Here is a 21,007-nt window from a genome sequence, read left to right on the forward strand (position 1 = left end):
CAGGGCTAACCTTTTCAAAGTCATAAAAACAGTTTTTTGTTTTTTGTTTTTTTTAATAATGAGAGCAGTAATAGGATGGGGGCTCAGAGAATATCCCATTTGAATACCAGGTTTGTTTCTTAATTACACAGTTTTCAAGAGAGTTTTTAACAAGACCAGTCCATCACATAAGACCAATAAGAGCAATTTGTTACTTTCCTGCAGGGTGTAACTACATGCACAGCAGTTAGGTAAGGAGCTAGCCAGGCAGGGTATGCTTCAGTGTACACGGACATCTCCGGGAGCTGCAACACGTAGGGGCCCAGGCTCTACCCCACACCGATCATATCAGAATCTTAAGGAGTGATGTCTGAGCATCAGGTTTCTACAGTTCATCTTTCTGATAGGCCTTAGAAGGGGAAAACCAAGTAAGCGGGGACTAAGTCACAAAATGCCACCTCAGGACGCTTTCCTTGGGTCATTAGACCTGTGGACGATCATGGGAATTTTGAGTGTGTGATGGGTACCCCACACATGTCAACTTGCTTCATCTCCAGAACATCCACCTTTCAGGGAGGTGTTATTTTTTAGGAGACTGAGGATCACAGAGATTAAGTGACATGCTGAATGACAGAATCAGGATCTGAGCCCAGGCCTGTTGACTCCCAAGTCTGTGCTCAGGTGCCCCCTTCTGGCGGGGGTGGCTTCCTGAGGGTCTAATGGGTGATCTGCAGTTTGATGGGCTTGTGTCAGCCCAGGAAATCTAGGATTCCAGGCCAGATGAAAATAAAAAGTTCCCTCGCACCTAGGAAATGACAGCAATGGATTTCAAACCTATTCTAACTGACTTATGTCATCTTCCCATCAATATAAAAACTTCACGAGGCCAGCCAATCAATAACTGCCTGACTCCAGTGAAATCCACCAATCAACAGGTGCTTTGTTCCTGTGCATTAGAGGGCTAGCCAATCAACAACCACCTCAACCCAATGGAGTCCACCAATCAACAACCACCTCACCCCAATGGACATAGAATCCACCAATCAATAAACGCCTTACTCCAGTGCTTCTGAATGTCAGCCAATCAACAGCAGTCCCAAAGGAAAGAAGACGAGAAGGGAGTAAAAGCAGGGGGATGGAAGGTGGTGATGCTGAACCAGGTATATGGCAGGAAACCAAGATGTGGGGAAAAGGGAAAGGAGGATGATTTCAGTCTTAAGAAGATGGGTAGGACTGGGGGGTGCAGTGGAGTCAGAGGGGGGGGCTCTCCAGGCCAGAAAGGTGTGAACAAGAACCAGAGGGTAGGAACACATTACTAAGCAAAAGAATTAAAAATAAATGACTTCAGAAAGTCATTTAAAATAAAAAGTAAACAGAAAATGTATCTCTGGATATCTTTTTTTTTTAAGTTTTTAATTTCAGTTAACATACAGTGTAATATTAGTTTCAGGTGTCTGATACAGTGATTCAACACTTCCATACAACACCCAGTGCTCACGACAAATGCACTCCTTAATCCCCATCATCTATTTCACCCATCCGCCCACCCACTTTCCCTCTGGTAACCATCAGTTTGTTCTCTATAGTTAAGAGTCTGTTTCTTGCTTTGCCTCTCTCTTTCCCCCTTTGCTTGTTTCTTTTGTGAAATCATTTGGTATTTGTCTTTCTCTGACTGCCTTATTTCACTTAGCAGTATACTTTCTAGATCCAGCCATGTCATTGCAAATGGCAAGGTTTCACTTTTTGATGACTGAGTAATACTCCATTATATATATGTACCACATCTTCCTTATCCATTCTTCAGTCGATGGGGCACTTGGGCTCCTTCCATAAGCTGGCTATTGTAAATAATACTGCTATAAACCTAGGGGTGCATGTACTTCTCTGAGTTAGTGTTTCTGTATTCTTTGGGTCAATACCCAGTAGTATGATTGCTGGATCATAGGGTAGCTCTATTTTTAACTTTTTGAGGAACCACCATACTGGTTTCCACAGTGGCTGCACCAGCTTGCATTCCCACCAACAGTGCAAGAGAGCTACTCTGGATGGCCTCTGTTTTTTGTTTTGGTTTTTCTTAATTAAGCCATTTCAGTGTTCAGTTCAGTACCCTTCCCCCACCCCACACAGCGCCCAATATGCCAGCAGAGGTTTCACTTCCTTCTCTTTGCCAACACAGGTTGGAAAAGCCACCTGGAGGCCCGTCTGGAGGGAACTGCAGGCTGGCCAAGAGTTCAAATTCCAGCCCTTTTGCTCAGCGGCCCAACAGGGGCCGTGTTACTGTCAGTGAAGGATCAGTTGCTACAGTGTGCAGGATATACCGGACCAGAAAGAGACGCAGCTGAATCAAGATTATTCCATAACACGGACGCCTGGGTGGCTCACTCGTTAAGAGTCTGCCCTTGGCTCAGGGCGTGGTCCCAGCGTTCTGGGATCAAGCCCCTTGTGTTCCCTCTCTCGCTGTATCTCTCTCTGTCAAATAAATAAATGAAATCTTAAAAAAAAAAGATCATTCCATAATAAAATCAGATTTAATTTTCTAATAGTGAAAAGCTTTAACAGAAGAAAGTCTGAAAAAGTACACTGAATGTTAAGTGAGAGACAGTATATTCTGATTTAGTCTAAAAATCACAAAGGTCAGATCCCAAGAATAATGCACATTTGTCACTCCAGCTTAGGCAGTTCCAGAAAATCTCATTTTTGCCTTTGTTAACTACAGCTAATTAAGTTATCATGGAGGTCTAACCAACAGAAAGAAGAGCCACGTATTTGATATGATACAGCCAGATCCTATCTTAAATGTCATGTGGCCGCTTTAGAAGAGAGCTTAGCGAGAACCTCATGTCATACTGGATAAAAGAAACCCTCAAAAAACCTAGCAAACGAAGCTGCTTTTTCAAAATTTAGGTGGGAGAAGATTTGGGGGGGGGGTCTAGAATAGCTATAAAAACTTTCTTGGCTCAAAAGTTTTCACTAATTCCTAAAATAACATCGATCCTATTCTAGGACCCTATTTTCTTTCTAAAAACAATCCTGTTAACTGCATCTTGCTGGGTTATGGCAGGGTTACATACTACTCATAACAGGCCGGGTTCCTCCAACACCCCAGAATGATCACAGGTGTTTCCAGAGAGGTCTCCAGCACCAAGCTGAACCACTCGGTCCTAATGACAAAGAGAAGACAGGAGACAAGGGGGCTGGCAGTCTAAGCTTAGCTGAACCACGTGGAGGTCCACCGCGGACTTCAGCTTTTTCTGTAAAATGGGAGTAACAGTACTCGCCAGGCCTCACCAGATAGTCCTAATGCTCAGGAGAAGCATGAAAATGCAGTGGTTAAGAGGGTGAGGTCCGGTGTCACACAGACATGGGCTGGGGCCCCGCTCTGCCACATTAGCCCAGCTGCTTCTCGTACAACGTAGGATAATAAGAGCACCTCACTTGGGAGCTTGAGAAGAAAGCCCTAAGCACACCATCCGACACAGAAAAGACTGGAGAATAGGAGCCACAAGATACAGAAGATATATTTACATATAATAGACTATTTCTTGCCATAAAGAAGGATGAGATCTTGCCATCGGCAACAACATGGCTGGGCCTAGAGGGTTTTATGCTAAGGGAAATAAGGCAGGGAAAGACAACCACCATGTGACTTCACACACACGTGGCATCTACAAAACCTGTAAAACAAAACAACAGACTCTTGAATACAACTGGTGGTTTTCAGAGGGGAGAGGTCAGTGGGGGAGGGACAAAATAGATCGAGTGGATTAAGCAGTACAAACTTTTGGTTATAAAATAAACAAGCCACGGATAAGTACAGCATAGGAATACAGTCGATCATATTCTAATACCGTTTTATGGTGAGAGATGGTGGCGACGTTTATTGTGCTGAGCACTGAATAATGTTGGAATCACTATGTTGGACCCAGGAAACTAACATAACATTGACGTCAAGTACGCTTCAAAAAAAAAAAAAAAAAAAAAGAACGAGAATTACAGTCATAATTAAACCCATCTGTACACTGCAGCGAACCTGACCAGGGTGAGCTGGCGCTGTGCCCTCGTGACACCTTCCTTCGGGAGTCGGGATTCAGGGCGCACTCCTATGCAGCAGACATTCCTCCGAAGCACTGGGCTTCCTTGCCGAGCAAGACAGACCGGGCGCCGTTCTCTTGTGATTCGAGCCCGAGGCACGAGGAGCACCTCCCCAGAGACACGTGCCCTGACCTCCCCATCGAAGGCGGTATCACCGTCCGGCCTCTCCCATCCAGAGGTCATTCAGTGGACAACTTACTCCTCTACTTCCTGACCAGCGCCACCTGAGACTGCCTGCTTGTCTCTTCATGTCTGGAAGGTCCCACTGTGTGACAGTGGCTGTTTGAGCCGCCTGGGGTGATGGGAAGCTCAGGGATAAGGCGGACTGATGATTCAAGGTTAACATACACCTGCCTCATGGGACATCTGGCTGGCTCAGTCGGTTGAGGGCCCGGCTCTTGGTTTCGGCTCAGGTCATGATCTCAGGTTGGGAGACGGACTGCGTTGGGCTCCGCCCTCAGCAGAGTCTGCTCGAGACTCTCCCTCTACCCCCACCTGCACTCTCTAAATAAAAATAAATCTTAAAAGAAATGTAAATATACACACATATATTTACACACACACACAATCTGCCTCATTTACCCTTCTACCAACAAACCAATTTAGCCCACTGCAAAAGTCACAGAGTTTTTAAAAACTGCCAATCCCACTTCGCAGTATAAACCTTACATGGACGAACTCGGATTTCTCGAACTTAAGTCAAAACACATAGGGAGATAAGTAGACAGACCAAAAAGGTGTAACTTTTTACCCCTAGAATATTAACTTGGAATTTCAGAAAAATACCGATGTGCGCACATGGAAACAGACCTATCAAAATATATGTGTCTATGGGCAAATAACTGGTGTAGAGAGTAACCATGTAGGAAAAGAAGTTAAGACTACATGAAAAAAATTATTGCCTTCCCTACCTTGATTTTCAAAATATAGTCTGCAGTACTCAAATAATACAACTTACTTCACTATGGGTCTAATGGACTTTTTTTCCTTTGTAATATTTCATGCCTTCAATGCAGTCAACCTATTATTATGGAAATTCACTGACGTATATAGGCTTTGAGCAGATGAGGTAAGAAAGAAGGATAGGCCCCCAAAGGTTATCCCAAACCTGATATCTACAAACCTGCGGACGTGTTAGATTACACCGCGGAGGGTAATGAAGGTGCTCATCAGCTCCTTCTGAGAAGGGGAGAGTATCCCGATGATCCAGGTGGGCCCAATGCAATCACAAAGGCCCTTACCAGCAGGAGAGGGAGGCCGAAGAGTCAGAAATTTGGAGACGCTGCACTGCTTTATTTGAAGACAGAGGAAGGATCTGTGAGCCAAGGAAGAGGGCAGCTCTAGAAGCTGGAAAAAGCAAAGAGCAGATTCTCCCCCAGAGCCTCCAGAAGGAACACAGTCCTGCCGAAACCCTGATTTTACAGCGAGCCCCGCTACCGGATTTCTGACCTCCAGAAACGTGAAGAGGATAAACTTGGGCTGTGTTAAGCCACTGAGGTCGTGGTGAGTGGCTACAGCAGCCAATAGCAAACCCACACAGTGAGTAATTATGCTAAGGTTGGTCCAAAAAGGGAATACCGTCTATGTTTTCCCTCCTGTATTACCATGTCTTTGTCCCTTGGTGTCTATCGGCAAATATTTAAAAATAGTACATGTGCATTAAGGAGATCTACTCAAAGAAACGGTCCCAGAAGCAACTGAAATACCTTAGAATGTCCTTATTAAAGTTTCAAGTTGTGTTGGAGATCAAAGACTTGCCAGACGCCAACTAATTTGACGGGAGTTGGCAGGAACCTGTGGTATCCTGTGGGTGGACAGAAAGGCCAGTTGGTGGCTTTTTACAAGCAGGATCACTAATTACAGCTAACACACTTCAACTTTAAGTAGGACACAACATGGAATCCAGCGGCTGTTCCAACTCGCTGTAAGTTAATTAAGCCATGACAACAGTCAAGGTCTTACCACTGCCCCAAGGCACATAAATACACTACATGTAAAAGAGAAAATAAACGATAGCGCAAGGCTCACCGCGCCTTTACAGAGGGGGAGAGGTGCCAACTGAGTGCTTGAGGGGCGCACGGTCGTCCGTGAGCAACGCCATCCACCTCGTCCCCTCACGACACTGTTGCGCATGCGCTCGTTTATCCGCGGCTTACAGCGACCTTCTGAGATAGGAGTTATCTACAGATGTATTCAATGAACGATCATCTCGGGGCATAATTAAATAACCTGTCCAAATCCATAAGGCTGTCAAGGGCCTGGACGGGGATTTACCTAAGCTTTCTATCCATTAGCCTCCACGGCCTGGGAGTGTTTCCTGGTAGCAGAATTTTGCAGCATGGCTGAAGAAAGAAATCCCAAGGGCAAGGTAGATACTGATAAATAAGAACAGAATTTCAATTTCTTTTTGATAACCTGGTAAGTGAAAATCCTAAGGGAAAAAGAGAAGGAGCTCCCAGTCTTCTGGGTGCAATCCGGGAAGGCCTTGCTGGCTTTTTAATATCCCATCGGAGGAGGGGTAAAGGCAGACTAGATCAGCTGCGAGAGAATTTTCCCGATTCCCAAACACGAAGCTGAAGAGCTCAGTCCCTCCCTCGGTGCAGGAGCAGGCCCATCGGCAGTACTGTCACCCAGAGCAGACGGCCACCTCCCTGCAGCCGCTCTGAATGGCACAGGGCTCAGGCTTCCAGCACACCAAGGGCCTGGAGGGTTATTCTGGACAAGGTCTTTGTTTATGTTTGTTGCTAGTTTTATTGGATGATAGTCAGAGCCTGTGGCCTGTAAAGTTTCTACATCTTTGAATCTGTGAAGGTTTCCTTTGTGATTGTTACTCTCAGCTGGGGAAGGCCAGGGTTTGAAATCCAGTCTTTGCACCAACCAGGCAGGTGATGTTGGGGGAAGTTGCCTGACCTCTCTGATCTCCATTGCTGTGTTTGTCGACAGGGTCGGGGGGCTTCTGTGAGGACAAAATGAAACAATCCACAGGACATGCCCACTACCTGGTCTGTACTGGATACATGGTAGACATTCTTGCTCCCCCTACATCACGCGATTCCAAATGACAAGGCTTGCTAGACTTCCATGGAGCCTTGACAGGGATTCAAAAATATGTTGCCCTAGATTATGATAGTGTCATTTAAAAAGAGTGAGAGAACTTAAAACAACAATAAGACCCAATGCTCTAGGGTAGCATCATAAAATCGAGATGCCGTAGTACCATCAATCCCACTCTGGAAGTTTTACCAGGAGGTCTCAGTGGGTCTTGGGTACACCCCGGCTCCCGCTGTGGCTAATATGAATGATACCTGCTTGCATTGAGCCTAGAGAGAATTTTCATGTGTCCACAGTATTTATCACAATACGTTAGACAAGTAGCTGTAGCCAAGTTATTTCTAAAAAAAAATTTTTTTAAAGATTTTATTTATTGGGGGGGGAGAGAGTATGAGTTGGGGGAGGGGCAGAGAGAGAAGCAGACCCCCACTGAGCCAGACCTGGGTCTCATTCCTGAGACTCTGGGATCATGACCTGAGCCAAAGGCAGACATTCAACCCAACCTACTGAGCCACCCAGGTGCCCCTCAAAACATAAATTTAAAGTATTTGTTGAGGTTTATTCCAGAGAACCAGCCAGTGAAACAATCCCCAAGATGGGGGGTCGCTGGCTTTTTCTGCTCCTCCTTTGCGGCCTATTCCTCCCTGGTACTCCTGGCCCCTTTCCCACCCCTGGAGCTCTGCAAGCGAGCTCCCTTCCCACTACTGGCTCCAGGGCTCCTGCTCCAGGGCCTCTACTCCTGGGGCTGCTGGCTCTGCCGCACCCTAGTATTTCCCCCTACCCACGGGGCTTATCCTCATGACCCAGAGCAGGACTGATTACAGCACGGATTAGCAGAAGGCTCAAGCACACACTCTGCCACATGATTTCTTTTTTAAAACTGTGGTAAAATACACAAGATTCACCATTTTAACGGTACAGTTCAGTGGCATTAAGTATGTTTACACTGTTGTGCAACCTCCATCTCCAGAATTTTCCGTCTTCTAAAACTGAAACCAGGTACCCATTACACACTAATTTCCCATCCCTCCCCTCCCCATCCCCTCCCCCCAGCAACCACCATTCAACTTTCTGTCTCTATGGATGTGACTACTCCTGCAGTGTTTGTCCTTTTGCACCTGGCTTATTTCACCCAGCATAAAGTCCTCAAGGTTCATCTACGTCATAGCAAGTGTCAGAATTTCCTTCCTTTTTAAGCCTGAAAAATATCCCATTGTACGTATAGACCACATTTTGTTTATCCAGTCATCCATCCACGGGCACACGGGCTTACTTCCACCTCTTGATTATTATGAGTAACACTGCTGTGAACATGAATGAGCAAATACTTATCCAAGACTCAGTTTTTAATTCTTTGGGGTATACACCCCAAAGTGGACTGGATCACATGGTAATTCTATTTTAAAATTTTTGAGGAGCCCTCATCCTGTTTTCCATAAAGCTGGAACCATTTTCCATTCCCACAAGCAGTGCACAAGGGTCCCAATTTCTCCACATCCTCACCAGCGTTTGTTCTTTGTTTTGTTGGTAGCGGTCATCCTAGTGGATGTGAGGTACGCATAATTTCTTAAGTGAACCTTCTTTCTACTGGGTCCTGAAGAGAATTTGTTAGTGGATGGCAATTGTCAAGAAAAGGAAAGTTTTATACTTTATAACTTATCTTGGGTTTTCTGCTGTACCCCCTTCCCCATCTTTTTTTTTTTTCTTTTTAATTGAACACTATTAATTTATCCTTACTACCAGGATCAGACACTCCCCCAAATTGAACCATATTAAGAAAAATACGTTAAAATGTGAGTTTGCAGAAGTTTATCACCAAGCAGCTAATTTTACTATGTGAAATGCCTGGACACAACCAGAATTCCAAAGACTAGACTAACAAGTCAATAAGACTCATTATGCCTCGGAAATTTTCCAGAAGAAGTAGAATTGGGAGTTGTGTTGCTTCAGTAGACTTTGGGAAGTGTTATTTTTTACACTATCTTTAGACATAATTGACCGCTCAGGCCCGAGAGTGTCCAGCTTGCTAACCTCTGCTGACCCATTCTCAGTTTCTACATGAGCGGCTTAGACGTTCGTCATGCTGAGAGGAGGTTATGGACGTCAAGGCCCAAGTGTCGTCATTCTGGAGACTCACTGTCCACGTAATAAGCCAATTTCATCACACAGTATTAACTGTAAACCACGTGGAATTCCGAACACCTGCACTGGACCTGGAACCAACATGCACCACCTGACGCTGACCCGGAAGACATCACAGCAACGGGGTCATGAGATAAAGGACAGAAATGGAAAAATACCCCCCCAAAGAAGCAAACTCGTAGAGGAAGAGTAGGCAGAGCAGGAAGCGGCAGCCTGTGGCTGCGAAGGTGGGAGAAATGGGGAGAGGCTGGAAAAAAGGATAAAAGCTTTTGAACTCTAAGATGAATAAGGTCTGACATCTCCTATAAAACAGTGACTACAGTTGATAACAGTATATTGGATAACTCAGATTTGCTGAGAGAACTTCAATGTTCTCACCAAGACAAGAAATACATATGTGACGGGATAGATGTTTTAATTAACATCCAGGTGGGGAGAACCTTTCACGATATACACGGTAAATCACCATGATGCACGCTTTAATATCTTAGCTTTATTTGCCAATTATACATCAATAAAGCTGATATGAAAAAAAGAAAAATACTCATCTATGAAAATGGACACTGACGGCTTTGGCAAAATTTGACCCTCCGTTACCACGCCAAGGGAGTAAGCAATATTTTCAGACGACGCAAATCCACTGCTCCCAAAGTAGACACTTAGCCACTCATCACCATTTTTAGGGGTTTATTAGGCCTTGCTATTTTGTCCCCACAAAAGTAATTGTAACTGTTATAATTTCGGTATCTATTTCATAAGCATGTAAACGTGTAAATATCATGAGCTTCCTCGGTTTCCTAATGAATTCAGCTACACCAATCAATACCTGACCTTCTTCCTGACCACTTATCATTCACAATCCTCCGCCTGACTCTGAAACACACGAGTGATTTTTAAACCATTCCATACTATCAAGGTCTCGATGTTCAAATATAATTAAGCTGCCAAAATCATTTTATTCTGCAGATATGCAAGGCTTATGCCCACATTCCTAAGTCTTCTATGTCTTCGACTTTCCTATTTAATGGGGGAAGAAACATTACAGAAAGCCCCTCCGTACCAGCCCAGGGGATGGGGAGCCTCACCCGTCATGCAGAGGACCTGGTGCATGGGAGGGGACCTGACTACTCTACAGATACGCCTACAAATGCTTTTGTAAAGGTAAATGCTGATGTTTATTCCAAATGTGTGACTCTTTTAAGGATATCTTGGGGCACCTGGGTGGCTCAGTCGGTTAAGCATCTGCATCTGGCTCTCGGCTCAGTGGAGTCTGCTTCTTCCTCTCCCTCTGCCCCTCACCCTGCTCCTTCTCTCTCTCTCTAGTAAAAAAAAATAAAATCTTAAAAAAAAGGGTGTCTTTCCTATCATTTAAGAAAACAGAAATAAATGAGAATTTCTAACATCTGTGCCTGATTTTTTGAAATAAATTTTATTTCTTAGAACGATTTCAGTTTCCCCTACTATTAACATACTACATTAGAATGGAACATCGGGACAATTAAGCCATTATTAACCAGAGTCCATATTTTATTTGGATGTCCTTGGCTTTTACCTAATACCCTTTTTTAAAATCCACAATCCCACCCAGAAGACCACATTACATTCGGTCCTCATGTCCCCTCAGGCTCCTCTTGGCTGTGACAGTTTCTCGTAATTGACTCATCTTGATGACCTGTCCAGTTTTGAGGGATACTCGTCAGATCTTTGTAGAACGTCCCTTGGCTGGGATGTGGCCGGTGTGTTTCTTCTCATGGGAGTGGTGTTAGTGGTTTTGGGAGGAACAGCACAGAGGTAAAGCACCGTGTCCATCACATAGGATCACGGAAAGATACTGTCCAGGTGACTCATGTCTGGTGACACTGACATGGCTGGGGTGTGTCTGCCAGGTCTTCCTGCTTCTGCGTCATTCTGTCTCTTGTCTAAGAGACACCTCTAAGCAGAGGACACCCTTGGGTGGGCTTCTGCTCCACCTTCCTCAAAGAGGTGGTATCTAAGGAAGTTAGGTGCTATTCCACACAGAAGACTTGTCTCCCTTCCCCTGGCTTAAAATTCATTCATTTATTGTATCGGTGGACACTTATAGATATTTATTTTAAACTCTGGGCTACAATCCAGTATTTCTTATTTTGTGGCTCAAATTGCTCTAACTTTGGCTGTCAGGAATTCTTTCAGTGGCCCCTGTGTTCCTTTGATACGCCACCATCATTGTGAGTGTGTGTGTGCGTTGAGTACATCCTTACGTTCTGGCATCACGAGATACTCCTGTACATCTCCTGCCCTGGTCCCAGGATCAGTATGTCTGACTTTATAGTAACCACTGGTACCTACATCCCACCTCGTGTGCATCTTACACACGCGCGTTCCCCTGTGCTGGCTCTAACCCAGCTCCTGGGTCACAGCATTGTTAAAGAAAGTAAAGGAGCCATTCTGCGGGCCTGCTGCTGTCTGGCTTTGACTAGCCTTCCCTCCTGCTGAGCAATGCCCTTAACAAAAGCCTCTCCCTGGTTCCTAATGTACCTGTCACTGTGTCTCCCTGCTGACTAGCCCCATCCCCTTCTCCCACCGCCTATTTCTCTTATAGCCTCGGCTGGGTCCCATTCCCCATCCTCACTAAACAGGCCTCCCTGATCCCACCCACAGTCTGCTGTACATACTTAATGCTACTGCAAGTGCAATTATTTTTACCCTTGACTTAGGTGAGCCAAACCTTGGTAACATATGTCAAGAGCACCTCAAAAGACCCCAGTTGCTATAAATTGGGGCTCTGACACGGCCACCCAAAGTCCCCAGGGGGCACTTAGGAAACGGGTCGAACCTACCCCACCCCTGCCCCAGGGCAGCCGAATGTGCTACAGAGGTGCTCACAACCTGCTGACCAGTCCCACTTTATACTTCTGGTCACTGGCCCAAGCAAGCCCTGGGTGCTGCCTGGCAGCTCGCTCCGGGTCCTAAGTGAACTCCCTCCCTCCCATCTATAAGGGGTCTGTTTCAGATCTTCCTTCCCCCTCCACGAATGTCCCCCGCCCCTTCTGCAGTCTCAGGTGATGAATGACACTGAGAGAAACGGAAGCAGTCAGAAGGAACCCCCTACCTGTGCCTGTGAACACGCCACTTGTCCTTTTGTTCCTGGGGTGGGCATCTGGGCACCCAGGTGCCCGCCCTCCTCTGTGCACTGGATCCCACCCCTCTGCCCCTGGAGGACCTGTGCCTCTCGTCAGTCCCCACTCCGCTGCGTCATGAAAACTCTCCTCCTGTCCAGATCATCTTACCTGCACGCTGACAGCTGACACTGTCCATCAGCCCTTTCTTGAACACGCCCCTCACTTGGCTTCTGGGCCATCACACAGCCCTGTTCCTTCCTCCCTGACTGTCCCCACTCAGTGCCCCTGCTGGCTTCTGCTCTGGTCCTGACACAGACATGCAGCAGTAGCCAGGCTGTCTGGGAGTCCCTACTCCGTCTGCTTGCGGCCTGGATGAGTCCATCCATCCTCCTGGCTCCGAGCGCCATCTCGATGCAGGTCGCTTCCAAAAGTAAGTCTTCACCCTGCTCCTGCCCCTCAGTGCCAGACTGTTCCACCCCACTGCCTACTGAACCTACCGAACGCGTCCAGCTCAATGTCTAATGTGGTCCTCGAACTGCACAGGCCCGAAGACAACTCTTCATTCTCCCCACGAGAAACAAAAGAAAGCTGATCAAGTCAACAACAACAAAACCCTCCTGTGTCTCCCACAGCGTTCCCTTCTGAGGAAAGGACATAAATGACAACCATTCATCCAGTTGCCCGTCAAGCCAAAGATCTTAGAGCGATCCTACAGCCTCTTCTCCCGCACCACCCACCCCACGCAGCAGACCCCGCAGGCTCGCCTCCCAAAAATGTCTCCAATCCAACCACTCCTCGCCCCCTCTACTGCCCGCTTAAGCCAGCAGCCCCTCTTGCCTGGACTGTGTGACTTTCTCCTAACTGGTCTCTCTGGGTCCACCCCTCCCCGCAACCCCACTTGAGACATGCACAACGGACAGTGATTTGTGTCACTCCTTTGTCCAACCCCTACTACAGCTTCCCATCACGTCATCGCAGAATCCAGAGCCTTTACAAAGGCCTCACATTACTTGACCTTGGGCCCTTTTCCTCCACGCTCGTATCCTCCTGCCCCTCACACTTTGCTGTTCCTCAGAACGACCAGGCGAGCTCTTGCCTGCAATGCCATTACCCCGATATCTGCAGACTCTCTGTCCCCTCACTTTGCTCAAACCTCTGTCCAAACGTCCCCTCCCTCGCCCCATCCCTTCCCTGATTCAGTCCCACTCTGCTGAGCCCCGCCTGCCCCACCTTACCTAACACAGCTGCCGCGCTCCCTCCATCCCCTCGCGCTGGTTTCTGGTTTCCCTGGCACTTCCCAGGAGTACTTCATGCATGTCGTTATTGATTGTCTATTTTCTCCCACTGAACATAATTTGTTGAGGACAAGGACTTTGTGCCCTTGTAAACAGAGCACTTAGGCGGGCCTGAGCCGATGCGTGTCCCCAGCAAGCATCTGAGGGAGCGAGGGGATGAACGGCCCACGGATGCTCTTTATCAGTAGCTGCTGGCGGCCTCCACCAGAAGAATCCGCTCATGGGTATCAAATACTGAAAGGCTGTCCTGTGTCCTGGTTTGCAGTTGAAGTCACATCTAAGATGCTTCATCTAAGACGATCTCACTCCTTGAGACGGCCATTGTTGTTCTACATAATAAGGGCTCTTTACTCATGATGGAAGCCATAGAAGAATTCCAATTAAAATTTTATATGTTATACTCTTCAGCTACTTTGAGTAAAAGGATGAAAGTACATGGAATAGACATAAATATTCATGAAATGCAGATCAATAATGAAGAGTGAATCTTCCAACTCTTTCTAGCAACTGCTTAGCGTAGCAACAGATCATGGGAGATGCCAGTTTAGGCAAGCCCACAGCACATCTGAGAACGCACAGTCCAAGACCAGAGGACACACCTGGTGAAGATACTCTAAGTACTGTTAATAAAATTCCAGCACTGGAAAACTTTGTATTTGTCCTTTTCGACCCCCAATTTCGAAACAGGCAGTTGAACACTGAAACACCACCAAACAGATGTGGTCCTTTCAGCAGAACTAGAAGAATATAAGATTCCCTTTTATGTGAAAGCATTAAAGTTTATAACTAGTGGTATCCATTGCTGGCACAATAAAAGACTCAATTCTCATTAAAAGAACGTCTGGATTCTCAAGTAGGAATTCTCGATTTCCACAGATTAAAATCTCATGAAATATACTTGGAAAAAACCATTGTAAGCGCCGCACATAATGACAAAGGGCTGGCATTTAGAAGACTAAAAACCCTTCAATTCCAGAAGAAAAAGACCAACAGCTCGACTGAAAAGCGGGCCAAGGACACAGTCCTTGCACAGAAGGGCAGCACAAATGGTGACTACACGCCCAAAACACTCTGCCACGTTCCTAATTGGAGAACGCAGTAAAGAAGACGCCTATTGACCCAAGCTGGATAAAAACGGAACAGGCTGATGATACAGGTGTTAGGACGGCTGGAGAGACGAAAATGGAATGACCACGACAGAAGACGATCTGTTGGACTTTTCCTGGAAGCTCAACACGGCACGCGGTACGCAGTGGCACCTTCACTCCGAGTCACAGGTGGGAAAGAAACAGGCATGTGTGAGTCAGGGCACCTGCCCAGCAATGCTCACAGCAGCACTGCTGTGACAGAGAAGAGAAACAAAGACCCCGAGCAAGGGGAGAAGGCGGTGTGCGGTCACACAGTGCTGTATCACACAGCAGGGACACGGAAGCAAGCCTCCCCAAACCACACAGATGACTCCCAGAAACCAGGCAGAGTAGCGGAAAAAATCAAAGGACGTCCTACAAGGTACCATTTTCGGAGAGGCCTGAGACTAGCCAACTCGACGATATTGTTCAGGCTTACCTATGTATGTAGTGAAATGAGCTTTAAGAAGGGAATGGGAGCAGCTGGTGGGAGCAACTAGCAGAGCATGCGACTCTTGATCTCAGGGTCATGAGTTCGAGCCCCACATTCAGTGCAGAGATTACTTAAAAAAAAAAGATAAAAAAGCAAGAGAACAAAAGAATGGGCAGTTGAGTAAATAAATGAGGGAGAAAAGACAAATGTCCCCAGAAGAATTCCAAATAAACTATGTTGCTCCCCCACCAAGGAGGGGGAGCTTAACTCCACTCACTTAAGTGTGGGCTGCACTCAGAACTCCTTGCAAGGAAGACAGCATGAGAAGGGCATAAGGAGGCACTCTGGAGCCAGCTGCTCAACGCCAAGGTCACGTGGGTAGGACAGAGGGACAGTACATACCCTGAATATTATGTGATGAAAATGGCCCTTTACTCCTATGGTCTCCAAAAAACCCATGACCCTAACAATGAAGATCAGCGAAATCCCAACTGGGGGCCACCTGACAAGTGCTCAAAACTGTCCAGGTCACTAAAAACAGGAAAGTCTGAGGAACAGTCAGAGCCTTAGGACACATGACGACTAAATGCAATATGCGCTCCTGGATAGGACCCTGTGCACCTGGGGATTTTCCGTCCTCCGAAGCGTCCTTTGATATTACTAGAGCCATTCCTGCTTCTCTTTTGATAATGATTAATGTTTGCATGGTATATATTTTTCCATCCTTTTACTGTCAACATATACGCAGACAAATATACACATGCATACATACCAACTATCTCTGAAGTGTTCCAGGATACGATGGGAGAGACACATGTCCTTAGGGGACACGACACTTAGGTGGCCGGTGTTTTGTGCTAGAGTGGAGGCCTGCTGTAGGCGTAAGTCAGGAATGGGCCAAACCCAGGGGTCCCAGGGCTACACGAGAGAGTTCAGAACCCTACACGAGGTAATCCAAGTGGAATCTGGCTCTCATTTGGGAATAAGACATTTCTGGTTTATTTAGTTGTATTTTTGCAGCGAAAAACCCCAAGTGATCAGGTGTTCTCTACAGCAGTCTCTCTGAGTTTTCCACGCCTGAGACCGTCAAAACGACAAGCTTCCCCACAAACATCAGCCACACTGCAACCAAACACACACCTGAGAGGACGGAACGGGTCTCACGGGGTCAGCCCCCCCCCGGGACACAGAACACCTTCACGCCAGATCTAGAGTCACAAAGGACACAGTGCAACCACCTGGTTCATCAGCCGATCCGTCCGGACCTTGCGGCACTAGGAGCTCCAATTCTGGTCACCAGGACACTTAGACCTAAGACCCCGGGATCCCGAGGCTAGAGGGTGTGGGTCCAGAGCCGAACACATTGTACGACACCACTGATACCAGAACCGACTGTGGCGATGCTGCCTTTTATAAAGCTCTAAGTTATTTCACACCTCTCCTGTGTTCCACATGTAACCCAGATATTGGCTCCACTGCGCAAATGTCAGAGCTCTGTAAAAAGTCCCTTTCACACAAAATAATACGGACTCTGCTGTGTGATTTCTCCACTGACCCTGAGCCCCATTTTGCAGAAACCCATCATCCCTCACGCTGAAATCTCCCAAGTAGAGAACATAAGGCACGGAGAGAAAGCATTAACAGCACTCCTATTTCTAGTATGTTCTAGCACCCAGGCGCCCTGTGCTGCTTCCTGTTTCTTTATTATATTCTGCTCGATTTCTGGGTAGAAGACCCGTCTTCCTTGAGGGGTAGCTCGTTGTAAGGATCAAAACTCAGAACTGCCGGTAAACACTGTATCAGTGGTGGCACGGAGTTTTTAAGTTCCGCAGATCATCTACACCGTGACTACGTGAGCGTTCTCAAAGGGAGGACTTCAAAGTCAAAGGTCTCTTGCAGGAAGATGGATGCAAAAACAGAGACGCGCAGGCGCAGCTCCCTCCAGGAAGGTCTAGAGCCAAGCCTGAGCCTGGGGGCTCTCTGGGAAAAACGCATGTTCCAAAGTGGCCCAGAGCACAGAGGGTGTGAGCCGGGCACCAATGCAAGTCAGGCTTCTCTAGGAAACAGGAACACTGTCCTGTGACATCCTCTTACCCTTCTTTTCTTGCCTTACCTGTGCTCTCAATCGCAAACTAGCCCTTTCTCTCCCCAGGGCTAAAATAAAATCCAGGGCCCACATGTGCAGTTTCCAACCGGCTGATCAGAAAGACCTGAGAAGCTTTAAAATAAAGCAAAAAAGTCCACGCTTCCCAAAATCAAATCCCCAGAGCTGGGACCTGGGCCCGGGCTCTGTGTTTTTTGAAAGAGCCTCCAGGAGAGGAAGCAGGTTTCGGAGTTCTGCTGAGGAGAACGCTCGCACCAGCAATTCTCCCCTGTGTCGGCAATCCCTGGGGAGCCTGCAGCAGGAGATGTCCAGGCCCATCAGCCCCTCCAGGTTGGTGGGTCCCTTGGGCAGTCAGCAGGCACTGACTCAGAGTTCCCTGAGGCCCGTGTGCTTGCTTCTGGAAAGAAAACAGTGAGGCAGAGGCCGTGGTACACCCGTCTCCTCTGGTCCCGAAGCACCTGTCTGGTCCACCCAGCCAACAACAGGCAGCAGCATGGGCAGCTTGTAGCTCAGGGAAACCCTGGTCCCCTCTCCTGGAGGTGAGACGCCACTGGGAGATGAGCCCCTATGTTCGCTGCCAGCTGGGACAGGAGGGGCGCCTCCGGTGTCGCTCACACCGTGAACGCTTCTTCCTGTAGAATTCTGTGGGATGTGGTGGCCAGGACTGTGGTACAAAACCGTACCGTCCCTGAACTCCAAAATCACAGCCGAGCACTCCTCAGGTCCCTCGACGTCACTGGCCCAGAAACCAAGGCCTAGATGGTCACACACAGCCGCGAAAAGCACAACTGAACGGATGTCAGTCCCTCAACCCCATGCCCGCACACACACCACTTTCTCCAGAGGCCTCTGTTCGAGCACAAGTCAAAGAGGCTTGGAATCTAACCACCAAGAAAAGACAACCAACGTTTAACGAAACTGTGCTCACTCTGGAGTTTGGGGAGGATAAGACGCAGTCATTTGAAGATGGCCGGTACACAGCTTTTCCCACAAAGAGGCGGCCACCAGACCCAGGCTGCTGACAGGAAAGACTTCTTATCTCAGGCTCCTGGGATCAATGGCTCTCCTCAGCTCCTCTGATCTTGGCGTGAAAGTCTCTCGTAGTCTTTGTAAGCACTACAGAATCTACAACAAAGCCTCTGGGTAAGATCATAAGCTGCAAGTCCCCAAACTGCTAAATAAAACACGTCTGGAGAAGGGGGTCTCAGATCTGCTGTGCTCCCCGCTCCTTCCCCATGAGTGTGTAGTGGTGGGGGGACCGAGGGAGGGGGAGGGGTTAGTGGTGGTCCAAGCCAAACGCGGCCTTCTGTGGAAACATCCCACCTGAGCACGAAGCATTCTGCTTGCCCCACTGGCCTTGGGTCTGGCCTGGGGTCCATGGTGGCCCTGGGCTGCTCCTGACTATGGCCGGCCCACACTGTGGCCTGCACAGCATTCCACACAGGAAGGTCAGAGAGCCAAGGGCTCTGGGCAGGAAACCCACAATGGATTCCAAAATTAGGATCTCCCCTACTTCTTCCAGAAAGCAGGCCAGCTCAAACCTAACCAATGAACTTGTCAATGTTATTGTTGGTCAAGTCCGGCTCTGAGTGGGTGAGAAGACACATGTCATTTCACAGTGAGATGCACGGTGGGTCCCCACAGGCACCGACCTGGCAGGTGGACACAGTTGCCCTCCCCTCAATAAGCACTGGGTGATCCTAGTTTCCATTCAAAACTTGCTCCTGTTACTGTCTTGCTCATTAACACAGTACCAAAAATCCTTCCCCTTAAACTGTGATCTTCTATGGTCTGATTTAGTCATACAAAGTTTTATTTAACTTCTTGGAGCCAGTCCTATTTCCAAAGAAAACTTTTCCAATGTTCTCATAAAAGTCAACAGGAAACACCATTCTGACGGGCAGAAATCTAAAACTCAGGCTGCATTTTTGCTCTCTACACTGAAGCACACCAGTGACATGAGAAGGTGGAAGTTAAGGACCACCCCTGCCCTCTGCCCCGGAAGTGTTCCAGGACCACCAGCCATGCTGCCTGTGCAAAGAGCTCTGCGGGCTCCTGCGCACCCCTTCAGATCAGCACACACTGGCAGGAGGTCCATAAAAGGAATTCTCATACTGACACAGCAATTCATTTTTCAACTTTATTGAGGGATACTTAATATAAAAAAAAAGTCACATGTATTTAATATGTACAATTTGATGACTTTGAACCTATGCACACACCTTGGTATCATCGCCACGAACGAAGTAATAAACACGTCCACCACCTCCAACGGATTTACCTGTTCCCGGTCTACAGATGGTCCCCAACTTCCAATGGTTCAACTTAGGGTTTTTTTGACTTTATGATGGCATGAAAGTGACATGCATTCTGTAGAAACTGTACTTCGAATTTTGAATCTGGATCTTTTCCCCGGCTAGCGATTGCGCTCCAATCCTCTCTCAGGATTCTGGGCAGCGGCCACAGCCCCTGCCAGCCACGCAGTCATGAGGACCAACAACCGGTACGCTGAGACCGATGCTGGTTTTCACTTTCAGTACAGTATCCAATCAATCACGTGGGATATTCCACACTTTATTGGAAAACAGGCTTTGTGTTAGATGATCCTGCCCAACCGTGGGCTAATGTAAGTGTTCTAAGCACGTTTAACATAGGCTAGGCTAAACGATGCGTTGACAGGTGTATTAAATGCCTTTTTATATTATATAAATATTATATTTACATAATATTTAAATATTATTAAGTATAATATTTTCAATTTACGATAGGTTTCTTGGGATGTAAACAGATTCTGAGTCATGGATGATCTGTAATTTGCTAAAAGCCTCCATCGCCCTCCCCTGCGACACATGCACATAGCGGGAATGTACTCTTTGTTTTTCTGAGGGAAGGCCAAGAAAAAAAACACTTTCCTAATTTCGGAACCCTGACTGCAGCAATGCTCTCATTCAAAGATCCGTGTGATCTGTTTCTTAGTATACTGTTCTGTCACATCGACATGCCCGGTCCGGCGGCTCTTAAAGGAACAGTGCCGCTAGGTCACTGTGCAATCGAGCGTGTACAAGTAATTCTAACCCGTGACCTCGTGGCTCATTTCCTTCTTTTACAAAATGGTGGTGGTGTGGGGAGAGAGGGAAGAGCCACGTCACCTGGTTTTAAAGAGAAATTATCGAAGTTTATATGAAAATTCCCTTGTAAACTGTTAAGGTACAATTCAGAAAATAGTGGAGAAATGACAGAAATGCCCTGAACTCAGCTTCTACAATCTGTCAGAGAGAAAAGAAGGGGGGAGGGATGTGGGGAGCAAGGACTTGCTTTTTTGTGCTTTTAACTGGTTTTTCCAGCTTTCTAAGAAGCCACACTGCTAGGGCACGGTGGGTAGGGCAAAAAGAAAAATGCTTGATTGAACTTCGATCATCACTTCAACCACTGGAAAATGATGACTGGAAAATCACTGACTACATTTAAAAAAACACATTAAATTGCAATTTTATGAAGCTTCACTCTGTTCAAAGGTGCATGGAAGTATAAGGGATCACAGGGAGGACCCAGCACATGGCAGGTATATGAGGTCCTCTTGCTCCCACAAATGACTTCTTCCAAAGGTCGTTCGTAAGTTAGGAGTCACCAGTACACGGTGACACTGAAGGCTGTCTGGGAACAGCACAAGGGGACGTCCAAGG

General features: G+C 47.1%; 1 protein-coding gene across 5 annotated transcripts in view; it reads right to left on the reverse strand.

Moving 5' to 3' along the window:
* Positions 1-21,007, reverse strand: part of NCK2 (NCK adaptor protein 2) — a 147,565-nt gene that overhangs the window by 44,569 nt on the left and 81,989 nt on the right. Inside the window, exon 3 of one of the 5 annotated variants that reach the window (XM_048222633.2) lies at positions 5,778-5,875. The exons of the other annotated variants lie outside the window; for them this stretch is intronic. The gene's annotated coding sequence lies outside the window, so the exon portion shown is untranslated. The remainder of the gene's footprint in view (positions 1-5,777; positions 5,876-21,007) is intronic. 5 annotated transcript variants of the gene reach the window in all.

Source organism: Ursus arctos, unplaced genomic scaffold (assembly GCF_023065955.2).
Source record: "Ursus arctos isolate Adak ecotype North America unplaced genomic scaffold, UrsArc2.0 scaffold_8, whole genome shotgun sequence".
NCBI lineage: Eukaryota > Metazoa > Chordata > Mammalia > Carnivora > Ursidae > Ursus > Ursus arctos.